Source organism: Pseudopodoces humilis, chromosome 3 (assembly GCF_049639895.1).
Source record: "Pseudopodoces humilis isolate 2021_Gansu_Grassland_sample_001 chromosome 3, ASM4963989v1, whole genome shotgun sequence".
Lineage (NCBI taxonomy): Eukaryota > Metazoa > Chordata > Aves > Passeriformes > Paridae > Pseudopodoces > Pseudopodoces humilis.
This window is the reverse complement of record NC_142202.1, coordinates 60,080,310-60,086,309: the sequence shown is the minus strand read 5'-3', so window position 1 is coordinate 60,086,309 and position 6,000 is coordinate 60,080,310. Positions and strand designations below refer to the sequence as shown.

Sequence of the window (6,000 nt, the reverse complement as noted above, 5' to 3'; positions counted from 1 at the left end):
AAAAAACAACAATTATGTGGTTCACTGTCAGTGGGTTTTGCACATACAGCAAATGCAAGGGGAAATCTACCCTAGAGATGCTTCTCACCTAGTAACAGTACTGAAATTAATCCCTCAACCTATTCACTCTGTCTCTGAAAACACACTGGTTCTTTCTGTCACTTGCCTAGGGCTTTTTTTAGGATGGGCACTGTTTGAGAACATAAATATCTGTGGATTTATGAGAATGGCTTCTTCATAGCAGCTAGTATGGGCTAGTATGGGGCTAGCTGTCGGGAACTGTGCTATTGATAAAACTAATTACTGCCAAGCAGTGCTTATCTAAGAGCCAAGGCCTTTTCCACTTCTCATTCCAATCCACCAGTGGAGAGGTTGTGGGTGCACAAGTTGCTGGGAGGGGGCTGGATAGCTGACCCCAACTTACCAAATGGATATTCCATGGTGTACGTATCATGCCCAGCAAACAGAGCTGGAGGAAGGAGGAAGAGAGGCATGTTCACAGTGATGGGATTTATCTTCCCACATCACTGCTATATGTGATGGAGCCCTGCTCTCCTGGAGATGGCTGAACACCTGCCTGCCCATGGGAAACAGTGAATGAATTCCTTGTTTTGCTTTGCTTGCACACATGGCTTTTGCTTTACCTATTAAATATCTTCATCTCAGCCCATGAGTTTTCTCGCTTTTGCTCTGCTTATTCTCTCTGCCATCCCACAAGGGGAGAGTGAGTGGCTGTGTTGTGTTCAGTTGCCAGCTGGGGTTAAACCACAAGAAAAAAGGTACAGTGATACTCTATACAAGTCCACTGTTGGAGGGAAAAGAAAGGTCAGTAGCAAGAACCGAACAATTTTTTTGCCTTTTAGATTTAAAAGCCCCAGCCCTTCCAGAGACAGTACAAGAGCAGAGGTGAAACCAGCAGTGGTTCGTGTCACATGCCTGGTCAACATTTCATCATCTACTGACAGCACAAGAGTGTGAAGTTTCCTTATCTCTTCCACATCAACATTTTCCATAAATTCTAAAGAAAATATCTGGTTTCTCACTAGTAGGGATATTACATTTACTTGGGATTTGGTGGGTATGTATCACCCTTTCATCCATTGCCTCTGTGATACACAGCTGGGCCTTTCAAAATTTGACATCTCTGAAGTACACAACTGCTGGCAGACCTGTCCTCTCACTAGCTGACATGAAATACATGTTACATCACACACAAACCAAATCACAGATCCAGCAATAGCTGAATGAACAGACAGAAATCTGACACTTGAAAGTGATTCTTCACTCCTTGAAACAAAACATGCCAAACAGCTGGAAATGCAGTATTTCAAACTTCTGAGGAATAGTATCTGTCACTGCAGCCATCAGGATTACAATCTTTATAAAGCATATACTGAGAGCTCACAACACACTGTACAACCACAAAGCAATTGTAGGCATTTATGATTGGAAGTACTGTTGCAGGATGGATGGTGGCTGCTAAGCCACTGTCTTGAGGAAAATACTTCCCCAGAAAAAAATAGATATATTTATACTAAGTTCAGTTTTGTTTTTTTTTTTTTGGGGAGATGCATAGGTAGAATCGTGGTGAATTGAAAAAAAAAAAGGAAAGAGCAACACTTAAGTCCAATCAACTTTAAAAAATGAAATAAAACCTGCTATCAATGCAAACCAAGTGCAGAGTAGTTTTTATTTCCCCCCCAGAAGATATGTTTGACTTATAAATGTGGAGGGCTCCCATGCAGGTTGGAATCATCCCCTCTCCTAAGCGCATCTGCTGGATTACCTCGCCCGACTGGAAGGTGCGAGCACAAGGAAGATCACCTTTGCCGTCCCTGACAGGACACGAGGGGTGGGCGGGCGGCCTCATAAGAAACCCTCCAAAATAAGAATGAATAAAATAAAAATGAAAAGCTGAATCATAAAACATAATTGCATCCGAGGTAAAGAGCCCCCACATTGCGGTGAATCACTCTGCGCTCCCACGGTTTCCGTCCGGCTCTCACACCCCACCGGGGTCAGGGAGGGCGGGCACCCGGTCCCGCACCCGGAGATCCTGCACCGTCAGGAAAGACCGACCCCCGCCGGGAAAGGCCGATTCCCATCGGAAAACCCCGCACCACCGTGACCGGCACCCCCTCGCTCCGCTCCGCTCCCGCGCCGCCGCCCTCGGCCGCCCGCCGGTGACTCCTCCCTCGCGGCCGCGGCCCCTGGGCCCGGCGGGGCGGAACCGGGCGCGATACAAACCCGCCGCTCCGCCGGGGCTGCCGGCAGAGCAGCGCGGGGAGGTCCCGCAGCGGAGGCGCCACGGCCGGCTGGTCCCGGCGGGAGCGGGGAGCCGGCAAACTTCCCCCGGGGCGGGAGGTAGAGAAGGAGCGGCGTCCCGGTCCTGCGGCTCAGCCTGCGCCTTTCCCCGGCTGCCGTCCCGTCCCGGGCGCTGCCTGCGGCCAGACCTGCCTAGCGCCCGCTGGGCTGGTCCCGGCTGCCTCCCGTCGTCGCGCCCGGAGAGGGGGCTGCCCGCCTCCGCCTCGTCCCGTGGGGAGCGCAGGGAAACCAGGGGGTCGTTGCCATGGAGATGGGGCCGCAGCCGCGAGGTTTCGGAGTGAAACTTTGCTGCGGGCGGGCGGCGAGGGCCGAGCCCAGGCGGCGCTAAGCGGACCGGAGCGGTGGGGCCGGCTGTGAGAGCGGGGTCCGTGCCCTTCCACCTCCCCCGCAGCGCCGCCGGGGGCGAGCGCCGCCCGGGCACCCTGCAGGGGAGCCGGGGAAAGTTTTGCGCCGCGGAGCCGCCGCCCGCCCACGCCCCCCTGGGCGGCTGCTCGGCGGGCCTTCCCGCGGCGGCTCCCGCGGAGCGCTGCTATGGCACCCGCCCGTCGCCGCGGGGCGAGCAGGGGGAGGCCGCCTCCGGCTGGCCCTGCGCTGGCGGGGGGGGGGCGCGCAGCCCCCGGGCGGCGGGCGTCCTCCTCCGGCCGGCAGTGACCGCCCCGGCCCCGCTCCTGCCTGCTCGCCATGCCTGCCCCCGCCCGCCTCTCGCCGAGCACGGTGCCGGGGAAGGGCGAGGGGAGCCGCCGCCCTGTCACTCCCTGAGCCAGCCGCCGCCTCACCGGAGAAGCCCCGTGTCTGACGGGCACGGCGCACCTCCGCAGCTCGCTGCGCCGGGAGGGCTGCGGGCACCGCGCACCTCCCCACAGGTAAGCGGCGAGGCGAGTGGGGGTGAGTCCGGTCGGGGTCTGCCCCTCGCCCCCGAACTTCAACCCGCCCGCAGCCGTCACCTCTCCTCGGGAGCGGAGGGGCTGCGCCCTGCGCGCTCCTGCCGGCGCTGGCCGGGGGCACGGGGGGACGCGCCCCTGCCCTCGGCGGCGAGGGGCAGGGAGGGAGCGGCACGGGTGGGTGGGTTTTTCCCTGCTAGAAATGGACTTTCTGCCTCCCGAACGGAGCGGGCTGGCGTGCCGGCGGCTGCCGCGCTCCGCGCAGCTGCTACACACCCTCTTTTGTCTGCTCTTGGTCCGAAATACTTTAGTGCTGCCGTCGCCTGCCCCGCCGGTCGGGATCCCGGCTCAGCCCTGCCCCGCCGGGGGCTGCCCCCGGGCTGAGCCCCCCGTGCCGCTCCCGACCCCGCGAGTTGCCCCATTGCTTTTATTTTCACAGGAGCTGGGCTTTCTTTAACCTTTGTTTGCGGGGAAAATGGTGGTGTGCTGGTTATCTGGAAGGATGAAAGACAGATGGGGACGGCAAGGGGTTTGCCCTATTTCCTTGCGTGTGAACGTAACTCATGGCTAAATAAATCGCTCACCGGGTAGACATAAGCAGGCAGACTTTGAAACAAAAGTACTGCGAACAGCTCGGGTGCATGGCAGATACTCCTGATATTCTACTAAGACAAACATTGTTAGTGTTTACGCTTGAATTAAATACGTGTGCAGCTGTTGTGCCGATCTGGAATTGCAGTAGCTGCATCTACTTGACACTTAATAATAGTCTTTTGTATGCACTAGTTATGAAAAATAAAACGGGTTTTGTTGTTCAAAGACAAAAGTATTCCTTTAGTGTAGCGTTCTGTGTAACATGAACTACAAAATAACCTGTAGCGATGTAGTGGACTTTCACTTCATAATGCTCTTGGGACATGAGGACTATATTGCTCAATAAAATTCTGTCAGCAAAGGTTTCTGTGGCTTACCTTGATGCTAGATCAATACACGAGCAACAATTCTCTTATTTTTTCTCTAAGTAGATGGTGCATGCAATCCATGTGATGGAAACCAAGCGTCCCAATAGGAAGAAGCAGTGGGGCTTTTTATTTTCCTTCCTTTTAATAGTTTTGGTGCTGTTCTGTAGAAAGTGTGACTAAAACCCCAGCATTTAAACCAGAAAATTATATTTCCATTGTATGTAACTGAAGTTCCCTAATGATGAAGCTAAAGGGTCATTCAAGTTTGGAATGGTTTAGTGTACTTTTGTTGCCAGGAAATGTACTTCTAGCTAAATACTTGTTAGATGATAATTGTAAGATAATTTTTTAGTAATTCAAAACATGAGCTACAATTAGATGTTTTGTCCTGAAAATAGAAAAACACTCTCATGGATAAAGATATAAAGTACTTAACTAGTAATTTGGGAAATAAAATCATATGTATAATTTATATTTTGTTGGCATAGAAACATTTTATTTGTTATTCCTTGTTTGGATTGCAACAATGATCCAAATGAAAGTTGGGCTACTGAGACAGTCATTCAGTGCACTAGAATTATTTTATTCTATGCACAGAAATGGTTTTGCCCAATATAAACTCACTGGAATTAATTTTTATTGAAGCTCTGTTATCTGAGCAATTAAAAAGTGAGCTGTTTGAATCTAATCCTGTGAAGTATGGGCTAAGCAAGTCCTGCTCTGACAAAGGACTGAGAAGTTTGCTCACTCTCAAGCAAGTATGCAGCTCCATCTTCCATCCCTGATGGTCATCACCTGAGATCTGAGTTCTTTGCACATGGCAGTAGGTCCTGGTAACTTCAGTGAAACTCTTCATTGACCTCACTGCACTACTGGACCTTCCCTGGACCAAGCCCTCTCTCAGTGTGTTCTGCCTCTATTTCCCTGTATGCTGGGCCTAGACACAAAATACCTGTGCTGTGTGCAGGTGCTCACCTCAGCCACATCTCATGGGTTGTATATTCTCTGTTGGATCTCACCTCTTAGGGGTGAAAGGGGAAAATGCAAAGTAAAATTTGGTTAAGGAGTAAAGTACATCAATGCAACAGCAGGAGGAGACTGATACTTCTTGTGTTTTGCTCAGTATATTTTAGGAGCCAGAAATCTGAAATGCTGAAAATCAGTGAAAACTCCCACTAAAATTACTGAAACCAGACCAAGTTATGATATAAAATATATGAAACCTGTTGTCATGAATAGTTTCGCTTTTTTTTTTTTTTATTTTTATACTTAACAGTAAAATCCTGTCATCCTTGTCTGTAATACTAGTAGAGAATGTAGTAGAAGGGGAACTTTGTGTCCTAGCTGGTGGTGATGATTTGGTGCCATTGTGCTTTATGAACAGATCAGTGTCTTGTAATCTACATTTTTGATTTCATGATGCTGGAACAAAGAGGCAGTTGCAAATAATCTTCTAGTCTGTGAGATAGGAGAGTAATGTAGAAGACATTTGTAACATAAAGGCATAGGTGTCTCATGCCAGTTTAGACATCTTAATGTGTTTCAGACCTCTGTATGAGGCTGGTAAATAGAGTCTAAGGAGAATACATCTGGAAAGGCAGCTGAAAACCAGGTAGAATGCTATTTGTATTACAATTCCATGTAAAAGCCTTTAAGAAGACCGTTGTATTCTCTGAAACCTTGTTAAAAATTCTGATGCTGCCTTATGATGAATATGGGAAGAAATCGTGTCAGGATTTGGGGAGGTCCATTCTCTGTGCCCATTTATCAGTAGAATCTTTGTATTGCTTCCTGTGCTGCTAATTACCTTTGAATAACTCAAAGGTACTAAT

General features: G+C 50.4%; 1 protein-coding gene across 1 annotated transcript in view; it reads left to right on the top strand.

The window, feature by feature from the left end:
• The first annotated feature begins 2,980 nt into the window (after positions 1-2,980).
• The window catches only part of TMEM200A (transmembrane protein 200A), a 53,949-nt gene continuing 50,929 nt past the window's right edge, over positions 2,981-6,000 (top strand). Inside the window, exon 1 of the mRNA XM_005518345.3 lies at positions 2,981-3,188. The gene's annotated coding sequence lies outside the window, so the exon portion shown is untranslated. The remainder of the gene's footprint in view (positions 3,189-6,000) is intronic.